Raw genomic sequence first — 22,943 nt, 5'->3', positions numbered from 1 at the left:
ATAGCGACATTTGTAAATTTAGCGCCGTGGCGATCTCGGATACAGCAGAGGGCGCTGTTTTGGCCCGGCCGTGGTAAAGTTTCTTTATGTGCACCATATGTAATTCTGCATGTTTTCATATATAATACATGATGATTATGTTGAGTTTATGGCTGAAAGCTTGTCATATTCCAATCGCGACATTTTTGAAATTTAAGCGCGCGTGGCGATCTCGGATACAGTCACCGAGGTGTTGTTTGGCCTGGCGTAGTGAGTTTCTTTATGTGTACCATTTAACCCTTTATCGGGCAAGTGACTGGCTTTCAACAGTCTACTTAAAACGGCCATCTTCTCGGCCTTCCCTCATATCCGTTAACTCCAAGCTGATGTGTTCTGGGCGTCAGCCAATCACAAAACACTCTTCTATGTTGTGACTCATGAAGCGAGACGGAGTCCTTTTTGTTTTTTATTCAAGACACAACCGCGGCAGTGTGTGATCGGCTTCGAGACGTGGTGCATCTAACGTTGAGTGCTCCTCCACTCATCTCGTCTCTGCATACTACAGAAATGTCGGTAAGTGTCTTGTATTCTTTTTACTGTGGATAGTTGAAGAGTTGTAACTATGATGATACATAAAAAGTTTTGGTTAAGCTTGATAAACTTACTTTGATAAATATGTAGTGAAATATGAAGTGACTGCTGGTGACAACATGCCCGGATCTGGCGTCGAGGCATGATGCTTGACTGCTGGCCAGGTGAGTCCCCTTTGCCAGGAAAAAACTTCAGGATTGACTGCTTGCTCTGTCACACACATATATAATAATATTTTATGATTAATGACATATATATACACTAAGAAATTCATAATGAGGTCAGAGTTAAAGCTGAATTTCTATATTACGTGGTTCCACGCCACAGTGTGAATATTTTTTTTTTATCTTACAGATCAGCCTCACTTCATTTGGTCAAAACCGCAAAGTCATTGTACCAACCAACCCTGCTGGTGATGATGACAGAAACTTGACCTATCTGCTGATGATGATGACGCTGACCCTGACTTCGAGCCTCCGTGCTATCCCAGGTTCTTCCAGTGAAGATGAACTTGCAGGCCTAATACCAGCTCAGAAAGCGTCAGAAAGGTATAAGGTGTTATTGCTCTTGTTGTTGTTGTTGCTGTTATTATTATTATTATGCATATTGCTACTTTTTAGTTATCATTATTATTATTGAGCGTGTGACAAATGGGTGAAAGCATTGTATTCAATGGCTACATTTGATAATTTCTAAACACTTTAAATAGGCTACCTTTTTCTTTTCAAAATCCCTTTTTAAAATGGGCTTTAAATCATCGTCATTAAGCTGTCGGTACTTTAAATTTCATTTATACTTATATATAGTGTACATTATTGTAATTGATGTGCATTCAGCTGTTGTTTTGTACGACAGAGTTAGAAAATGGTAATGTTATATTATTGTTGTTAATTGAACCGTATATATTTTGCTCTCTTTATTGTAAGGATGTTATATTGTACTCAAGCTACATGATGAGGGTTATATTTGCATCTGTGTATGACACATTGTTAGCTTTATTGTAAGCTAGTCGTTTACCAAAAGTCATCTTAAGCCACCGAAGCGAGGGTAATTTATTTCTATTTTGATTTTGTAGGAGAATATTAAGGTAAGGCTTTATGTTATTCTTTTGTTATTTGTTTGCAGCTTCTTCTCCAAACAAGGAACCTTGCAATAGCTGGATGTGGACTCTGGAGAGGATGGAAGCGATCAAGAAGACACCACTTCAAGCTTCATCACCGTCATGGGAAAAAAAATGATAGTATACCCACCTCCTCCTGAGAAATAACCCACAATACCTGATCATATCTCTACACCATATGAATATTTCTGAAGCTTTTTTCCCTTAGAAGTCATAGATCATATTGTTGTACCAAACAAATTTGTAGTGTGAAACAAATAGACATAAACACGTCATTTGCCACTAACAGGGATGAAATTATGAACTTCAATAGGCATACTTTCACAACATATGGCGGTTTGTGGAATTACCATCTTTGGAGGATTACTGGGCAAATGAGACAAGGAAGTCCCCAAGTAGCTAATGTGATGTCATCCAAAACAATTCAAATACACATGAGAAGACATATACATTCTCAATGATAATGAGTTTGTTGGAGCTTGACCGTCAGATGACAGGTTTCTATAAGATCAGACCAATGTTTAACTTCATTAGAAAAACATTTCAGCAGGTTCTCCTCCTTCTATCTACCAAACAATCCATTGATGAGTATATGGAGGTTATAAAGGCACAAGAGCAGGAAATCCTTCAGACGAGTATATCAAATCTAAGCCAACCAATGGGGGTTTCAAACTCTCACTGTCGTGCCAGTGATGATGAAGTTTTTATACATGACATTATTTTGTATCAAGGGGAACTCACATTCACTGCACACCCAGTTTCCCTTACACAAGCTTGGAGAGTAGTGAAAAAGATAGAAACACTACAAGGTTGTTTTGACCCTTTATAAACAATCACCAGCAATACTACTAGTTCTATATGCAGACAACTCTTTTCACCAGCCTACATCTAGCCAATATGTCAAGAAGCATTATAACTGTAGTACACAGGCACTGCAAGGGAGAATAGGTTGGGAGACCTCCACTTATGTCACCTAAAGATATGGGAAACACTTAAAACCAAAAGAGGTTGATTTTGATCTATTGTTCAAGTAATGGGGGATATGGTAGTAGTAAGGTTGGAAGGACAATAAGGTTATGCACACTAGTAACAAATGACAAAAGGTGTCTCTTCCCACTGAAGAGAAAATACATCAAGGAAAAGAAGAAGAGAGAGTGGACTGTCCCTTGTTGTAGTCAATAGAGACATTTGAAATTGCTCATATGGGGGGATTTAGTACAGAGTAATGGCATGCTTGTACAGCTTTTACAGGACTCCAATGAAGTCAAGAGATACTATCTATGGCTCTTTTGCCTATGTCTTCGGACCTATGCTCTGTTAATTCCTGGCTCCTTTACAAGAGAGTGTGAGGCACTGAAGACTCAATTCATGTCTCTCAAGAAATTCAGAGCTAGCAGTGTCTAGCTTCACAAGGTAACTCTTGGGTCGAGTTTTGAGGAACTCAGACTCCTCAAGCTCAGCCTTCCTGACCTTTGAATGCCTGTTGTTTTCATATATAATACATGATGATTAGGTTTAGTTTATGGCTGAAACCTTGTTATATTCAATAGCGACATTTGAAATTTAGCGCATGGCGATCTCGGACACAGCAGGAGGCGCTGTTTTGGCCCGGCCGTAGTGAGTTCTTTATGTGTACCATGTAATTCTGCATGTTTTCATATATAATACATGATGATTATGTTGAGTTTATGGCTGAAAGCTTGTTATATTCAATAGCGACATTTGAAATTTGGCGCGTGGCGATCTCGGATACGGTGCGGTGCTGTTTTGGCCTGGCCGTAGTGAGTTTCTTTATGTACCATTTAATTCTGCATGTTTTCATATATAAAATGATGATTATGTTGAGTTTATGGCTGAAAGCTTGTTATATTCAATAACGACATTTGAAATTTGGCCAGTGGCGATCTCGGATATGGCGCAGGGCACTGTTTGTAGTGAGTTTCTTTATATGCACCATGTAATTCTGCATGTTTTCATATATAATACATGATGATTATGTTGAGTTTATGGCTGAAACCTTGTTATATTCAATAGCGACATTGAAATTTAGCGAATGGCGATCTCGGATACGGTGCGAGGTGTTGTTTTAGCCAGCCGTAGTGAATTTCTTTATGTACCATGTAATTCTGCATGTTTTCATATATAATACATGATGATTATGCTGAGTTTATGGCTGAAAGCTTGTTATATTCAATAGCGACATTTTGAAATTTGGCGCGTGGCGATCTCGGATACAGTGCGGGGTGTTGTTTTGGCCTGGCCGTAGTGAGTTTCTTTATGTGTACCATTTAATTCTGCATGTTTTCATATATAATACATGATGATTATGTTGAGTTTATGGCTGAAAGCTTGTTATATTCAATAGCGACATTTGAAATTTGGCACACGCGGCGATCTCGGATACGGTGCGAGGTGTTGTTTTGGCCCGGCCGTAGTGAGTTTCTTTATGTGCACCATTTAATTCTGTATGTTTTCATATATAAAAATGATGATTATGCTGAGTTTATGGCTGAAAGCTTGTTATATTCAATAGCGACATTTGAAATTTGGAGAGCGTGGCGATCTCGGATACGGCGCAGGGCACTGTTTTGGCCCGGCCGTAGTGAGTTTCTTTATGTGCACCATGTAATTCTGCATGTTTTCACATATAATACATGATGATTATGTTGAGTTTATGGCTGAAACCTTGTTATATTCAATAGCGACATTTGAAATTTAGCGCGAATGGCGATCTCGGATACGGTGCAGGGTGTTGTTTTGGCCCGTAGTGAGTTTCTTTATGTGTACCATTTAATTCTGCATGTTTTCATATATAATACATGATGATTATGTTGAGTTTATGGCTGAAAGCTTGTTATATTCAATAGCGACATTTGAAATTTGGCCCCCGCGGCGATCTCGGATACGGCGCAGGGCGCTGTTTTGGCCCGGCCGTAGTGAGTTTCTTTATGTGCACCATTTAATTCTGCATGTTTTCATATATAATACATGATGATTATGTTGAGTTTATGGCTGAAAGATTGTTATATTCAATAGCGACATTTGAAATTTAAGCGTGGCGATCTCGGACACAGCAGAGGCGCTGTTTTGGCCCGGCCGTAGTGAGTTTCTTTATGTGCACCATGTAATTCTGCATGTTTTCATATATAATACATGATGATTATGTTGAGTTTATGGCTGAAAGCTTGTTATATTCAATAGCGACATTTGAAATTTGGAGAGCGTGGCGATCTCGGATACGGCGCAGGGCGCTGTTTTGGCCCGGCCGTAGTGAGTTTCTTTATGTGTACCATTTAATTCTGCATGTTTTCATATATAATACATGATGATTATGCTGAGTTTATGGCTGAAAGCTTGTTATATTCAATAGCGACATTTGAAATTTGGCGCGCGTGGCGATCTCAGATACGGCGCAGGGCGCTGTTTTGGCCCGGCCGTAGTGAGTTTCTTTATGTGCACCATTTAATTCTGCATGTTTTCATATATAATACATGATGATTATGTTGAGTTTATGGCTGAAAGATTGTTATATTCAATAGCGACATTTGAAATTTAAGCGGCGGAGATCTCGGACACATCAGAGGTAGATGTTTTGGCCAGTAAGAAGTGAGTTTCTTTATGTGCACCATGTAATTCTGCATGTTTTCATATATAATACATGATGATTATGTTGAGTTTATGGCTGAAAGCTTGTTATATTCAATAGCGACATTTGAAATTTAGCGCGCGGCGATCTCGGACACAGCAGAGGGCGCTGTTTTGGCCTGGCCGTAGTGAGTTTCTTTATGTGCACCATTTAATTCTGCATGTTTTCATATATAATACATGATGATTATGTTGAGTTTATGGCTGAAAGCTTGTTATATTCAATAGCGACATTTGAAATTTAGCGCGCGTGGCGATCTCGGATACGGTGCGGGGTGTTGTTTTGGCCCGGCCGTAGTGAGTTTCTTTATGTGCACCATTTAATTCTGCATGTTTTCATATATAAAAATGATGATTATGCTGAGTTTATGGCTGAAAGCTTGTTATATTCAATAGCGACATTTGAAATTTGGCGAGCGTGGCGATCTCGGATACGGCGCAGGGTGTTGTTAAGGTTTTTCATTATCAGTTATCGGTTATCGGGAATAAGGTTTTCTGTTATCGTGCCCTGCTATGGCGGAGACGCTGTCTTTCTCCTCAGTCTGAAGCTAGCCAGCACTGTGAGTGGAACGTTTCTCTGGAATACACACACTGCATTTTGACCCCTACTATGGCACCCAAGCATCCTTCCACCTCGTCCAGTGACATAAGAACATAGGAGTCTGCACGAAGCAGCTCCTCTGAACCTTGGCTCCCGTGTATCTAACCCTACCTAATATCGCTGTCCATGACGCATCAACAAAGTGATGGTGGTGAGTGTTTTTGTTGTGTCAGTGACTTACAAATGTAATGTAGCAATTCTTTCTTTAGAAAACTTTAACTTAACCCGGTGGTGGCAGGGATCATGTTTCTTAATGGTCCCTCCAAGCAAGAAAAATGAGAAAAAATCACCCCTCACACAAACCATTTCATATTATATATCAAAGCATTTGTGATCAGTTTATGTGTATTACTTTCCTCTCTGTCAAAGGCTGTAAAATAAGGCAAAAGTAAGCAGAAAATATATATCTACCCTTGCAGGTGAAAATATAGCCTGTTAGCTTTTGAGACCAAACCATGTAGTGAGCCTCCTCCTCCCTCCCTGCTGGCTAGGCTTCCTTTTAATATGTATTTCCACATGATGCGGCCAATATTAGGAGTCTTTTCACACCAATATTTACTGTATAATGATGACTTGACTCCTGCATTAGCACCGGTGAGTGAGTTAGGGGCTTAAGGAACTTTGATGCCAGGATTGGAGGTGACTTATTCCTGGGTTTAAACTTATACAAAATCAGGTTGGCGACATGTCTGTGGTAAGTCCCTTGTACAATAAGAAATATTACTTTCCTCTCTGTCAAGGGCTGAATAAATAAATCAAATTAATCTAACTATATTATAAAGCAAAACCAATTTTGCATGCATAATATGTATCCAGTGTGTAGTAAGCACTTTGGCAAACATATATCATGCATCCTATGCTTAACACTGTAGCTGCGGGATCATGTTTCTTACCCGGTAGCAGCGACGGGCCAAATTTGTGGCTTTACCGTGTAGCAGCAATGGAACAAATTTGTGGCTTTACCGTGTAGCAGCAATGGAACAAATTTGTGGCTTTACCGTGTAGCAGCAATGGGACAAATTTGTGGCTTTACCGTGTAGCAGCGACAGGCCAAATTTGTGGCTTTACCGTGTAGCAGCAACGGGCCAAATTTGTGGCTTTACCGTGTAGCAGCAACGGGCCAAATTTGTGCCATGATTTAAACCCCCCAAAATAGATGATGTGTAAACTGATCACAAATGCTTTGATATGTATTATGAAATGGCTTGTGTGAGGGGTGATTTTTTCTCATTTTTCTCGCTTAGAGGGACCATTAAGAAACACGATCCCTGCTGCTACCACCACCACCGGGTTAAAAGGCCTTTCCCTCTAAGCAAGGGGAGGTAGTGAACATTTTACAACACAATGGGTTACTAAGTGAGCTGAACATTTTACAGCTCAATATAACGGGTTCACCCTTTGGGGGCTTCTGGCGGGGGTAATGAAGGCAGGGCAGGAAGTGAGTAGAGAAAGCTTACCTATTTCTCCAAGCTGCTGAAAAGCTTGTTGGCGAAGAATTACTTGTCGGTGAAGAGACTGTTGTTGAGGTGAGGAGTGCCCTGTGTTATGGAACCTCCCGGCACTGCTACACCAACCTGCAAATATGTGTCCACTCTCAAAGTCTTGTACCGGGAAAGACGGCATGGGATAATATATTATAAAATCTCTCTCTCTATCAAGGGCTGTATAAGATAATTAATTGATACTCTCTCTCTCATATTTGTTTTTTTACATAAAGAAAACATTTGACAAGGCTTTCAAGGGAGTTTAGGGGCATTTCCAAGGATAGTTTTAAGACACTGGAGGTGGTAGTATGACCATAGGTCTGTGCCGTGAAGCCAAAAAACACATATCTGACACACTTTTTCTAGGAATTTAGTGCATTTCCAGGGGTAGTTTTAAGAGCCTGGTGGCGGTGTGACCCTTCCTCTGTGCCATTAAGGAACAGTGACCCCTGCAAACACACAAAAACTATCTATTTATAACTATCTATCACCCTTTATCTATCTATCCTTCTATCCACTGGTTCCCAAACTGGGGACCATATAGCACAATGAAGGGCGCCGTAGGTTAAGGTTAGTTCAAGACTTAAACTAACCTTGAACTATGGGCTCCTTCAGTCTGCTTTATGGGCCCCAGTTTGGGAATGGCAAAGACATGGATTTTAAAGGAAATTACATAGATTTTAGAGGAAATTACATGGATTATAGTGCAAGCAACTGAAGTACAGGCCCACAAGATTATATGAGATGAAGTCCATGCATGTGAGGGCCCCAGACATTGTGTGTGTGTGTGTGTGCAGGCTGCCTTCATGGTACCATTTTAGCACATTGAAATAAGGTACCATCTCTCCATCTCCTTCAATGTGTCATTACATGTTTTCCCAAGGCCACAGAGAAGGTTTTCATGGGCAGATCATAGCCATGGATGGAGGTTTTGCAAGTACTCTACTGGTATATTTTCCCACACACTAAATGCAAACAAACACCAACTTGGATATTTTGTAAGCTCATCCCGGCGCTAATTCAGCGATATTTCTTTGCTTCCTGCATGTTTATCTAACAAACACTAGTACTATGGTATTCTTGTATACCAATACTGCACTAACATAACTACAGTAGAGCCCCACTTAGCGCGAGATCAATTAGCGTGAACCGCATAACTGATGACTGCGTATTTTGAGTAATTATCAAACCCAAAAGTCAGACCCACGTGTGCACCAAATAACTTTTTTTCATATTGGTTACTTTATTCAATTAGCGCAAATTTAGTTAGCGCGACCGCGTTCATCCACCTAATTCTCACGCTAAATGGGGCTCTACTGTACTAACATAGCTCATAGTAGTATTCCCACTTTTAATTAACATCTTGTACAGCAGTGTTTCTCTCTCCCTGTGAACTGTTTCCCACATGAATGCCTCGGCTGTGACGGGTCTTCATCAACAGTGCTGCCAGTGAGTGGCCTCACCTGAACACGAGTCATCGCTCCACACAGCAGGTGACCTGACGAGCCTGCCCTGACAAGCACCTGACAGCTGACCACCACCTTAACAATGAGGGAAATGACACTTGAGCGGCTTGACAGTTCAGGGCCAAGGCCGCCTCCACCCCCATTCCTATTCAAATACACTGGAATACCATATTTGGGTGTGTTTGTATTGGTATAACTATTGATAGAAATCAAAGCATTCTCATTGTGATAGGAATACAAGGGAAAAGTATTTGTATTGTGCAAATAATTATCTGAGGAACACTTCAAAATCTATCATCTGTAATAGCAGGCATTACAAGTCCACACAGCCTCCCGGGGGACTTGTTAGCACTGTGTTGAGTACAGGGTTATGAGCTCTTGTACATCTTTACAACACTGCTGCTGTTATGCCAAGAAGGTGTATTCATTCATATCAAAACAGCCTTCTTGTTAGCACTGTGTTGAGTACAGGGTTATGAGCTACACTACCTTGTACATCTTTACAACACTGCTGTTATGCCAAGAAGGTGTATTCATTCATATCAAAACAGTATTTCTATTCACTGTAATTTGAAGTACTGTATTGGTATTGTAATCCACAACACTTGTATTCCCTCCCTGATCTTAGATAACTTTACAACACTGCTAAACCCAATTATGACAAGAAGGTATTTGTATTCATATTAAAACAACTTCATATGTATTCAATGTAATTTGAAGTAATTGTATCCCCTCCCTCCCTGGTCAGGGGGAGTCGCTTGGGGGGGGGGGGTTTGAGCCCACGGCACATCTTCCCGGCCCCACACAGCGTGGTAGCGTGAGGATTCGAACCCGCGTCGTCCATCACGCGACGAATGTGGGTCCAGTACGCTATCACTTCGGCCTATTATTATTTTGTCATGTTGTTGTTGCCTGATGAGTGATATACCACCTTTACTGAGTCAGGTTCATCTGCTAGAGTTTAATGTGACCCTGCTGACAGTTTCACAAGACTTCTGCACCTGGAACAGGAAAACCACCCATGAAAAGCTCTGTTAGTAGTATTACACCGCACTGCTATATAAAAACCTTCACTTTTGGGGGCACTGCGGAGGACATTTCTCGGGTATGGCGGACATGGGATTCAATTGGTGGACGGTGTACCCCACTCTGACTGGGTTCATTTCAGTGGCCACATGCAATGACTGAACACGGGCGGTGGTCTGCCCACACCAAGGCTGTCTCAGGCTGGGCTGGGTCATGGGCGCGTAACATTGACCGTAAAGTGTCGGCAAATACGACACCTTGTGGTCACTTACGCCTGTGTCGGACGCGTCTTGGATTTTTTTCCTTGGAGTAACCAATCTTGAATGTGGGAAAGAAATGGCGGACATTGCCAACAACTGACTGACGCACAAGATAGTCCTACATTCATTTTCTCTCCCTCTTTCCCTCCCTCCTTCCTTCCTTCCTTCCCCTCCCTCCCTCCTTTATTCCTTGCCTCCCTTCCTTCATTCCATCCTTTCCTTTTCTCTTCCTCTTTCCCTCCTTCTTTCCTTCAATCCCTCCTTCCTTCCCTCCCTCCCTCCTTTAGTCCTTGCCTCCCTTCCTTCATTCCATCCTTTCCTCCATTCCTTCCTTTCCTTTTCTCTCCCTCTTTCCCTCCTTCTTTCCTTCAATCCCTCCTTCCTTCCCTCCCTCCCTCCTTTAGTCCTTGCCTCCCTTCCTTCATTCCATCCTTTCCTCCATTACTTCCTTTCCTTTTCTCTCCCTCTTTCCCTCCTTCTTTCCTTCAATCCCTCCTTCCTTCCCTCCCTCCCTCCTTAAGTCCTTTCCTCCCTTCCTTCATTCCATCCTTTCCTCCCTCATTCCTCTCCCTCCCTTCCCTCTTTCCTTCCTTCCTTCCCTTCCCCTCCTACATACATACATACATACATAGTGAAGGAAGGCAGGAAGGTGACCTCTCTCCCCTGACCTCTCCTTGACCTTTTAATTGCTATTTCTGTGTTTAGTAAAAAAAAATTGATCCCATGTTTGTGTTCTTACAAACTGATACATTCTTACTGAGCTTCCTTCCTTCCCTCCCTCCCTTCCTTCCTTCCTTTATTACTGTTCTTTCTGTTATTCACTTGTTCTTTTCTCTCTGTTCCTTCCTTCTCTCCTTCCCTTTCCTTCCTATCTTTTTCCTTCCTTCCTTCCCTCCTTCATTCCTTCTTTCTCTCCCTCCTTCCTTCCATTCTTTCCCTTCCTTCCTTCATCCCTCCCTCCCTCCTTCCTTCCTCCCTTCTTTCCCTTCCCATTGCTCCTTCCTTCCTTCCTTCCTTCCTTCCTTCCTTCCTTTCCTCCCTCCTTCCTTCCTTCCTCAGAACAATCCATTACAGAAAGAAAATGAAGACAGGAAAACAAAGAAGCAAGGAAAATATTGATAAATGGAAAAGAAATAGAGGAAAATAAATTAACACTTACCAAGGAATTCCTGTGTCCTCCTCTTCTTCTTCTTCTTCTTGTTCTCTCTGTAATTCAAGTAAGGAGTCATTGCTCTGAGTAAACCTTAAGATACATTTTACATATAAATATAAATTCCTTTCAACTTTGAACCCTTCCTTCCTTCCTTCCTTCCTTCCACACAGCCACTACCACCAGAGGGTCACTTCAGGGGTCGGGGTCAGAACCTTCCCAAGACACAGGGTCATAGTTTTAAACATTTTCCTGCCCAAACTTACAAATTTAAAACAACATTGTGGTATTAAGGCATCTTGAAAACATTCCAGTTGATGTGTGTGTGTGTGTGTGTGTGTGTGTGTGTGTGTGTGTTTGTGTTTGCAGTACCAAGGTGTTCCTGGCTGCAAACTTTCCCTCCTTATTATCAAAATTCCTTGACTGCTCGTTAACCATTTTAGAAAAAATAAATTAACACTCACCAATGGGTTCCTCCTGTGTTCCTCGTCTTCTTCCCAGTCCTCCTCCTCCTCCTCCTCCTTCTTTTGGTAGTGTCTGCAAATCAAGTTTGGTGTCAATTAACTGTGTAAACATCAACATACTTTTTATTTTTACAGTAAAAAAAAAGCCCATCACTCACTGCTCCAAAATGATATCATTATAAACTGGGTGCAACTCCAGCGTGTGGTGTACCCAGTGCAGTCTAGCCCAGTATCACAAGTCTACAAAATGACCTGACCTGTCTCCCAAAACCTAGTCCTGATTTGAGTATGTAATGACCTAACCACAATGTCCAGGCTGAAGCTCCTAGGCCAGAGGAGTGCGCACGCCTTTTTGAGGGTGTCAGATGCCTGAAATAGCATATTTTACTGTGCAAAGCAGGTGAAGTCACTCAAATTTATCTATTTGTATATATTTCATGGTGGCAAAATTTAAATTATCAGTTTCATTTTCACCAGTGACACGAATTTGTGGCTGTTTTTCACAATAGAATTTCACTCTAATAAGTGAATCAGACCCCACAGAGATATTACCAGAGTGTGTAGGAATGAATACAAAGATAAACACATACTTTGATTTAACTCTAGGATGTCTCGTGGATCATCAATAAATAAAAAACAAAATATCTGGACAGGCCACTCTTGAGCCTGTTACCTTCAATGACACCCCAAAACAGTCCCTGCGCCAAGTGTGTACCCCATATTTTGGTTGTGTTAGGTGCGCCTATTAGCAACTACTATTTTTACTGAACGAGGGACACATGATCCATATAAACCATTAATACTACCTAATAATATTAAACAAATTATATACGTGCTACCAGGGAATCATGAGGATTAATGTTATTGTAATTCTCACGTTTACTCAACCCTACTAAACCTATCCACCCCGCGCCCACCTAGCCTCCAGCAGGTGCCCACCCTGGCTCGCATAACCATAGCAGGGCACGATAACAGAAAACCTTATTCCCGATAACCGATAACTGATAATGGAAAACCTTATCAGTGATAACCGATATTCATTAACTGGAAACACAAATATAGGCGATAACCGACACCCGATATTAATCCACAATTCCGATACTATCTAGCGACAAGTCCGATAGGCGAAAACGATACTATATTGATATTTCAAATAAAAAACATAGATGAATTCATATTTTCATTATCTGTATTTTTAAAAACTTACAAAATCTGAAAACCACACGTTGACACGTGCATATGGACGGTAATACTAGAAACGCCTGAACCGGTGTTGTGTTATTTGGCGTCCCCACCGACAAACAGTGGTCTCTCGTGAACTGCACATGCTCAGACCAGCAAGCGTAGACCTGAACAGTCTCACAAAGCTTTTTAACCGTAATTTAGAGTTGAAGGCTGAATCAGACATACAGTACCACTACCACCATCCCCGATGTTTCTAGATCGACACTCTGTACGAGTTGTATTTATATGTACAGTGTCGTTCTAGAAACAGCGAGGATGGTTGTACTGTATGTCTGATTCAGCCTTCCAGCAACTGGTCTTAATGTGTTAAAAAGCTTTGTGATACTGTACAGGTCTATGCTTACTGGTCTGAACATGCGCAGTTCACGAGAGACCAGTGTTTGTTAACACAAGCGCCAGCTTTTGACGATGGGACACCAAATAACACAACACCGGGTGCCTTCAATATCATGGCATGCTCACAAACGAATATGGAATATCAAATTTGAGGCAGTGAATAATCATTTTGGGGCAAAGCTAAATGATTTTTCTCTTTGATGTATTGATTTTTGAGTCTAACATAAAAAAATAACCTAGTATTTTAATGTTGATGATCTAAGTACGAAATCTCTTCGCCAAAGATAATTCATACCCCCAAGTTTTTTCATAAAATACCGGGCACCCGGGCCACGCATGCGAGTAGGGAGGAGACAACGTTTTGTTTTTTTTCTGAGGCAGAAAAAAAGTAGCGATTATCACTAGTTTGGTTACAAAAATAACGAAGATACCGATATATATTTAAATAAGCAGCGGATGGCCGACAACCCGATTTTGTTATCAGCGATAAAGTATCGCGATAACGCCCAGCTATGCGCATAACTCACCACCCACCTTCCTGCAATTACAAATGTAGTACTGCTGACACTTAATATAACACGTCACGTCGTAGGGTATTCGTATCTTACAATTTTACTGAACACCAGTCGACCTGTCCTCCCCCGCTCACCTCTGTTGCGCCTCCTCATTCCCAGTCTTACTAAAATGGATTGGCTGAGGAGAAGCACCTTCCACAGGGAGAGCGTGTCAGTTTTCCCTGTTCCTCACTGGCTGACAGCCACTGATGAGGCTGCTGGCCAATACCAAATTTAAAGTGCATATTTCACACCTTTTCTTTCTCCTTATTTTCTCCATGCAAACAGTTTAATACTTACTAAAAAATGGTCATTATCGTAAATAAATCTGTCTCAGGAAAACAAATAACCAGTGAGGCTGGCAAGGAGAGGAAGAGAGCTCACCATGCTGTGCCCAGTGACCATATTGACGTGTGTGTGTGTGTGTGTGTGTGTGTGTGTGTGTGTGTGTGTGTGTTAGATACACCAAACAAAATATATATATATATATATATATATATATATATATATATATATATATATATATATATATATATATATATATATGTAGGCATCAGCTCTCAGAGATTTTACTATCCTAGTATACTACTACCCTACTCACCTAGACTTACATGATGATGATTATGTTGAGTTTATGGCTGAAAGCTTGTTATATTCAATAGCGACATTTGAAATTTAGCGCGGCAATCTCGGACACAGCAGAGGGCGCTGTTTTGGCCCGCCGTAGTGAGTTTCTTTATGTGCACCATGTAATTCTGCATGTTTTCATATATAATACATGATGATTATGTTGAGTTTATGGCTGAAAGCTTGTTATATTCGATAGCGACATTTGAAATTTGGCACACGAGGCGATCTCGGATACGGTGCGAGGTGTTGTTTTGGCCTGGCCGTAGTGAGTTTCTTTATGTGCACCATTTAATTCTGCATGTTTTCATATATAAAATGATGATTATGCTGAGTTTATGGCTGAAAGCTTGTTATATTCAATAGCGACATTTGAAATTTGGCGGCGTGGCGATCTCGGATACGGCGCAGGGCACTGTTTTGGCCCGGCCGTAGTGAATTTCTTTATGTGCACCATGTAATTCTGCATGTTTTCATATATAATACATGATGATTATGTTGAGTTTATGGCTGAAACCTTGTTATATTCAATAGCGACATTTGAAATTTAGCGCTAATGGAGATCTCGGAAACGTTGCGTGGTGTTGTTTTGGCCCGGCCGTAGTGAGTTTCTTTATGTGTACCATTTAATTCTGCATGTTTTCATATATAATACATGATGATTATGCTGAGTTTATGGCTGAAAGCTTGTTATATTCAATAGCAACATTTGAAATTTGGCGCGCGTGGCGATCTCGGATACGGCGCAGGGCGCTGTTTTGGCCCGGCCGTAGTGAGTTTCTTTATGTGCACCATTTAATTCTGCATGTTTTCATATATAATACATGATGATTATGTTGAGTTTATGGCTGAAAGCTTGTTATATTCAATAGCGACATTTGAAATTTAAAGCGCGGCGATCTCGGACACAGCAGAGGGCGCTGTTTTGGCCCGGCCGTAGTGAGTTTCTTTATGTGCACCATGTAATTCTGCATGTTTTCATATATAATACATGATGATTATGTTGAGTTTATGGCTGAAACCTTGTTATATTCAATAGCGACATTTGAAATTTGGCACACGCGGCGATCTCGGATACGGTGCGAGGTGTTGTTTTAGCCTGGCCGTAGTGAGTTTCTTTATGTGCACCATTTAATTCTGCATGTTTTCATATATAAAAATGATAATTATGCTGAGTTTATGGCTGAAAGCTTGTTATATTCAATAGCGACATTTGAAATTTGACGAGCGTGGAGATCTCGGATACGGCGCAGGGCACTGTTTTGGCCCGGCCGTAGTGAATTACTTTATGTGCACCATGTAATTCTGCATGTTTTCATATATAATACATGATGATTATGTTGAGTTTATGGCTGAAACCTTGTTATATTCAATAGCGACATTTGAAATTTTGCTCTATCGGCGATCTCGGATACGGTGCGGGGCGTTGTTTTGGCCCGGCCGCAGTGAGTTTCTTTATGTGTACCATTTAATTCTGCATGTTTTCATATATAATACATGATGATTATGCTGAGTTTATGGCTGAAAGCTTGTTATATTCAATAGCGACATTTGAAATTTGGCGCGCGTGGCGATCTCGGATACGGCGCAGGGAGCTGTTTTGGCCCGGCCGGAGTGAGTTTCTTTATGTGCACCATTTAATTCTGCATGTTTTCATATATAATACATGATGATTATGTTGAGTTTATGGCTGAAAGCTTGTTATATTCAATAGCGACATTTGAAATTTAGCGGCGATCTCGGACACAGCAGAGGGCGCTGTTTTGGCCCGGCCGTAGTGAGTTTCTTTATGTGCCCCATGTAATTCTGCATGTTTTCATATATAATACATGATGATTATGTTGAGTTTATGGCTGAAAGCTTGTTATATTCAATAGCGACATTTGAAATTTAGCGCGCGCGGCGATCTCGGACACAGCAGAGGGCGCTGTTTTGGCCCGGCCGTAGTGAGTTTCTTTATGTGCACCATGTAATTCTGCATGTTTTCATATATAATACATGATGATTATGTTGAGTTTATGGCTGAAACCTTGTTATATTCAATAGCGACATTTGAAATTTGGCACACGCGGCGATCTCGGATACGGTGCGAGGTGTTGTTTTGGCCTGGCCGTAGTGAGTTTCTTTATGTGCACCATTTAATTCTGCATGTTTTCATATACAAAAATGATAATTATGCTGAGTTTATGGCTGAAAGCTTGTTATATTCAATAGCGACATTTGAAATTTGACGAGCGTGGCGATCTCGGATACGGCGCAGGGCACTGTTTTGGCCCGGCCGTAGTGAATTACTTTATGTGCACCATGTAATTCTGCATGTTTTCATATATAATACATGATGATTATGTTGAGTTTATGGCTGAAACCTTGTTATATTCAATAGCGACATTTGAAATTTAGCGCGAATGGCGATCTCGGATACGGAGCTGGGCGGTGTTTTGGCCCGGCCGGAGTGAGTTTCTTTATGTGGACCATTTAATTCTGCATGTTTTCATATATAATACATGATGATTATGCTGAGTTTATGGCTGAAAGCTTGTTATATTCAATAGCGACATTTGAAATTTGGCGCGTGGCGATCTCGGATACGGCGCAGGGCGCTGTTTTGGCCCGGCCGGAGTGAGTTTCTTTATGTGCACCATTTAATTCTGCATGTTTTCATATATAATACATGATGATTATGTTGAGTTTATGGCTGAAAGCTTGTTATATTCAATAGCGACATTTGAAATTTAGCGCGAATGGCGATCTCGGACACAGCAGAGGGCGCTGTTTTGGCCCGGCCGTAGTGAGTTTCTTTATGTGCACCATGTAATTCTGCATGTTTTCATATATAATACATGATGATTATGTTGAGTTTATGGCTGAAAGCTTGTTATATTCAATAGCGACATTTGAAATTTGGCACACGTGGCGATCTCGGATACGGTGCGAGGTGTTCTTTTGGCCTGGCCGTAGTGAGTTTCTTTATGTGCACCATTTAATTCTGCATGTTTTCATATATAAAAATGATGATTATGCTGAGTTTATGGCTGAAAGCTTGTTATATTCAATAGCGACATTTGAAATTTGGCGAGCGTGGCGATCTCGGATATGGCGCAGGGCACTGTTTTGGCCCGGCCGTAGTGAATTTCTTTATGTGCACCATGTAATTCTGCATGTTTTCATATATAATACATGATGATTATGTTGAGTTTATGGCTGAAACCTTGTTATATTCAATAGCGACATTTGAAATTTAGCGAATGGCGATCTCGGATACGGTGTTGTTTTGGCCCGGCCGTAGTGAGTTTCTTTATGTGTACCATTTAATTCTGCATGTTTTCATATATAATACATGATGATTATGCTGAGTTTATGGCTGAAAGCTTGTTATATTCAATAGCGACATTTGAAATTTGGCGTGGCGATCTCGGATACGGCGCAGGGCACTGTTTTGGCCCGGCCGTAGTGAGTTTCTTTATGTGCACCATTTAATTCTGCATGTTTTCATATATAATACATGATGATTATGTTGAGTTTATGGCTGAAAGCTTGTTATATTCAATAGCGACATTTGAAATTTAAGCAAGCGATCTCGGACACAGCAGAGGGCGCTGTTTTGGCCCGGCCGTAGTGAGTTTCTTTATGTGCACCATGTAATTCTGCATGTTTTCATATATAATACATGATGATTATGCTGAGTTTATGGCTGAAAGCTTGTTATATTCAATAGCGACATTTGAAATTTGGCGCGCGTGGCGATCTCGGATATGGCACAGGGCGCTGTTTTGGCCCGGCCGTAATGAGTTTCTTTATGTGCACCATTTAATTCTGCATGTTTTCATATATAATACATGATGATTATGTTGAGTTTATGGCTGAAAGCTTGTTATATTCAATAGCGACATTTGAAATTTATGCGGCGATCTCGGACACAGCAGAGGGCGCTGTTTTGGCCCCGTAGTGAGTTTCTTTATGTGCACCATGTAATTCTGCATGTTTTCATATAATACATGATGATTATGTTGAGTTTATGGCTGAAAGCTTGTCATATTCAATAGCGACATTTGAAATTTAGCGCGCGTGGCGATCTCGGATACAGTGCGGGGTGTTGTTTTGGCCTGGCCGTAGTGAGTTTCTTTATGTGTACCATTTAACCCTTTATCGGGCAAGTGACTGTCAACAGTCACTTAAAACGGCCATCTTCTCGGCCTCCTCGTATATATCCGTTAACTCCAAGCTGATGTGTTCTGGGCGTCAGCCAATCACAAAACACTCTTCTATGTTGTGACTCATGAAGCAGACGGAATCCTTTGTTTTTATTGGCTGGGCAGCAAGACAAACACGGCAGTGTGTGATCGGCTTCGAGACGTGGTGCATCTAACGTTGAGTGCTCTCCACTCATCTCGTCTCTGCATACTACAGAATGTCGGTAAGTGTCTGTATTCTTTACTGTGGATAGTTGAAGAGTTGTGCTAACTAATGATACATAAAAAGTTTTGGTAAGTGATAAACTTACTTTGATAAATATGTAGTGAAATATGAAGTGACTGCTGGTGACAACATGCCCGGAGCGTCGAGCATGATGCTTGACTGCTGGCGGTCACTTTGCCCGGGGCTTCGGGATTGACGCTTGCTCGTCATTACACACATATCTAATATTTTTTTATGAGTAATACATATATATACACTAAGAAATTCGTATAATGAGGTCAGAGTTAAAGCTGAATTTCTATATTACGTAGTTCCGCATAACACAGTGTGAATATTTTTTTTTTTTTATCTTACAGATCAGCCTCACTTCATTTTACGGTCAAAACCGCAAAGTCATTGTACCAACCAACCCTGCTGGTAGTGATGATGACCAAGAGCTTGACCTATCTGCTGATGATGACGCTGACCCTGACTTCGAGCCTGTGCTATCCCAGGATTCTTCCAGTGAAGATGAACTCAGGCCTAGCCACCAGCTCAAGCGTCAGAAAGGTAAGGTGTTATTGCTCTTGTTGTTGTTGTTGCTGTTATTATTATTATTATTATTGCTACTTTTTAGTTATCATTATTATTATTGAGCGTGTGACAAATGCAAGCATCAATCTACGATGATAATTTCTAAACACTTTAAATAGGCTACCTTTTTTCTTTCAAAATCCCTTTTAAATGGGCTTTAAATCATCGTCGTATTGGCTGTCGGTACTTTAAATTTCATTTATACTTATATATAGTGTACATTATTGTAATTGATGCATTCAGCTGTTGTTTTACGACAGAGTTAGAAAATGGTAATGTTATATTATTTGTTAACGAACCGTATATATTTTGCTCTCTTTATTGTAAGAAAAGTTATACGTACTCAGCTAAGACTAGGCTATATTTGCATCTGTGTATGACACATTTTGCTTTATTGTAAGCTAGTCTTGCAAAGTCATCTTTGCCACCGAAGTAGGGTAATTTATTTCTATTTTATTTTGTAAGAATATTAAGGTAAGGCTTTATGTTATTCTTTTGTTATTTATTTGCAGCTTCTTCTCAAACAAGGAACCTTGCAATAGCTGATGTGGAAGATGACTCTGGAGAGGATGGAAGCGATCAAGAAAACACCACTTCAGCTTCATCCCCGTCATGGGAAAAAATGATATATACCCACCTCCTTCCTGAGAAGCCATACCCACAGCCTGATCATATCTCTACACCATATGAATATTTCCTGAAGCTTTTTCCTTAGAAGTCATAGATCATATTGTTTACCAAACAAATTTGTATGTGAAACAAATAGACATAAACACGTCATTTGCCACTAACAGGGATGAAATTATGAACTTCATAGGCATACTCTTGTATATGGAGTTTGTGAATTACCATCTTTGGAGGATTACTGGGCAAATGAGACAAGAGTCCCCCAAGTAGCTAATGTGATGTCATCCAAACAATTCAAATACCTGAGAAGACATATACATTTCAATGATAATGAGTTTGCTGAGGAGTCAGATGACAGGTTTTATAAGATCAGACCAATGTTTAACTTCATTAGAAAACATTTCAGCAAGTTCCTCCTTCTACCAAACAATCCATTGATGAAGTTATGGTAGGTTATAAAGGCACAAGAGCAGGAAATCTCAGACAGTATATCAAATCTAAGCCAACCAAGTGGGTTTCAAACTCTACTGTCGTGCCAGTGATGATGGTTTTATACATGACATTATTTTGTATCAAGGGGAACTACATTCACTGCACACCCAGTTTCCTTACACAAGCTGAGAGTAGTGAAAAGATAAACACTAATGTTGTTTTGACCATGGATAAAACAAGAACCATCAATACTACTAGGTCTATATATGCAGACAACTTTTCACCAGCCTACATCTAGCCAATATGCTCAAGAAGCATTATAACTGTAGGTACACAGGCACTGCAAGGGAGAATAGAGTTGGGAGACCTCCACTTATGTCACCTAAAGATATGGGAAACACTAAAACCAAAAGAGGTTGTTTTGACTATTGTTCAAGTAATGGGATATTAGTAGTAAGGTGGAAGGACAATAAGGTTGTGACACTAGTAACAAATGACAAAGGTGTCTTCCCACTGAAGAAGATACAGCGGTACATCAAGGAAAAGAAGAAGAAGGAGGAGGTGGACTGTCCCTTGTTGTGTCAGAGTACAATGCTCATATGGGGGGGATTGATAAGAGTAACATGCTTGTACAGCTTTACAGGACTCCAATGAAGTCAAAGAGATACTATCTAAGGCTCTTTGCCTATGTCTTGGACCTATGCTCTGTTAATTCCTGGCTCCTTTACAAGAGAGATTGTGAGGCACTGAAGACTCAATTCATGTCTCTCAAGAAATTCAGGCTAGCAGTGTCTAGCTTCACAAGGTGTACCAAACCAACTCTTGGTCGAGTTTTGAGGAACTCAGACTCCTCAAGCTCAGCTCCTGACTTTGAAATGCCTGTTGCAGTCAGGGGACAAAGAGTCACCATCCCAGAAGACTGCATTAAACTGGACAGCAGGAAATTTCATTTCCCTATGTAAGTTGACAGGCAAACCTGCAAGCACTGTAGCAGAAAGGGTAACATCATATGATCACACATAGCCTGCTCTGTTTGCAAAGTAAACCTATGTCTAAAGCAGACCAATAACTGCTTTGTAGACTTTCATCAAGCTAAATAGATTTCACTAAACAGTCTAATGAATCATGTAGGTGAAGTAATGGGTTTGTGGAAAGCATTTCATGTTTTATTTTTTTTCTTTCTCTGCAACCTAACAATGTATTTACTCAAGAAACAAATATTTTTTTTCTGTTCAGTACATTGTTAGAGACATATGTGAATCATTTGCATATATTTCTGATGAAACTACTAGTAATTTCTATTTATGATGGTAATGTGGTATGTGATTAAAAATTAGTCATATCATATTTTCAAGGATAAACTGGATCTGTTATATATTATTTTTTGCCATATCTTTAGGTGAGAAAATATACAGATCTATAAACTGTGAAGATTATAATTTCATGCCAAGTTTATGAGGAAGGGTCATGATTATGCATATATTTTTATATAAATATATTAATTAAATACATTTATGTGCTTCAATAAAGCTTCAAATGTCTATATGAGTTTCAGTAAATAAAAATTGTTTATTACATAATACTGGTGTAGCCTTTTTGGTCATATAATATAATAAGATATGTTCAAATGCATTTCACCGTGGCCTGGGCCAAGTGACTGTCAGCAGTCATGCATGGTTTACCGCGAGCCGGGAAGGTTACCGTTTGTAGTCACTTCGGGTGGAGTTAAATGCCCCAAGACTTTTAAATTTTTGAAAAACTGTTCATCAGTAAAAGTGTCTTATATTTTATTGTACTTTTGACCTACTATAGTTTTATTATGATATAACTCCGATTTCAATGAGTGCCTGATAAAGGGTTAATTCTGCATGTTTTCATATATAATACATGATGATTATGTTGAGTTTATGGCTGAAAGCTTGTTATATTCAATAGCGACATTTGAAATTTGGCACACGCGGCGATCTCGGATACGGTGCGAGGTGTTGTTTTGGCCCGGCCGTAGTGAGTTTCTTTATGTGCACCATTTAATTCTGTATGTTTTCATAAAAATGATGATTATGCTGAGTTTATGGCTGAAAGCTTGTTATATTCAATAGCGACATTTGAAATTTGGAGAGCGTGGCGATCTCGGATACGGCGCAGGGCACTGTTTTGGCCCGGCCGTAGTGAATTTCTTAGCTGCACCATGTAATTCTGCATGTTTTCACATATAATACATGATGATTATGTTGAGTTTATGGCTGAAACCTTGTTATATTCAATAGCGACATTTGAAATTTTGAGAGATTGGCGATCTCGGATACGGTGCGGGGTGTTGTTTTGGCCCGGCCGTAGTGAGTTTCTT

General features: G+C 40.4%; 1 long non-coding RNA gene and 1 pseudogene across 1 annotated transcript in view; one reads left to right on the top strand and one right to left on the bottom strand.

Moving 5' to 3' along the window:
* Positions 1–13,166, bottom strand: part of LOC126993114 (uncharacterized) — a 35,437-nt gene extending 22,271 nt beyond the window's left edge. The window contains exons 1-3 of the long non-coding RNA XR_007747424.1: positions 11,787–13,166; positions 11,332–11,378; positions 7,394–7,510 (exon numbers count right to left, since the gene is read on the bottom strand). This is a non-coding gene — a long non-coding RNA (uncharacterized LOC126993114). The remainder of the gene's footprint in view (positions 1–7,393; positions 7,511–11,331; positions 11,379–11,786) is intronic.
* A 5,378-nt stretch (positions 13,167–18,544) lies between these two features.
* LOC126993108 (uncharacterized) lies at positions 18,545–22,605 on the top strand (annotated as a pseudogene).
* Positions 22,606–22,943: the final 338 nt, after the last annotated feature.

The sequence above is a fragment of the Eriocheir sinensis genome, unplaced genomic scaffold (genome assembly GCF_024679095.1).
Source record: "Eriocheir sinensis breed Jianghai 21 unplaced genomic scaffold, ASM2467909v1 Scaffold562, whole genome shotgun sequence".
NCBI lineage: Eukaryota > Metazoa > Arthropoda > Malacostraca > Decapoda > Varunidae > Eriocheir > Eriocheir sinensis.
This window is presented reverse-complemented; position numbering and strand designations above follow the sequence as displayed.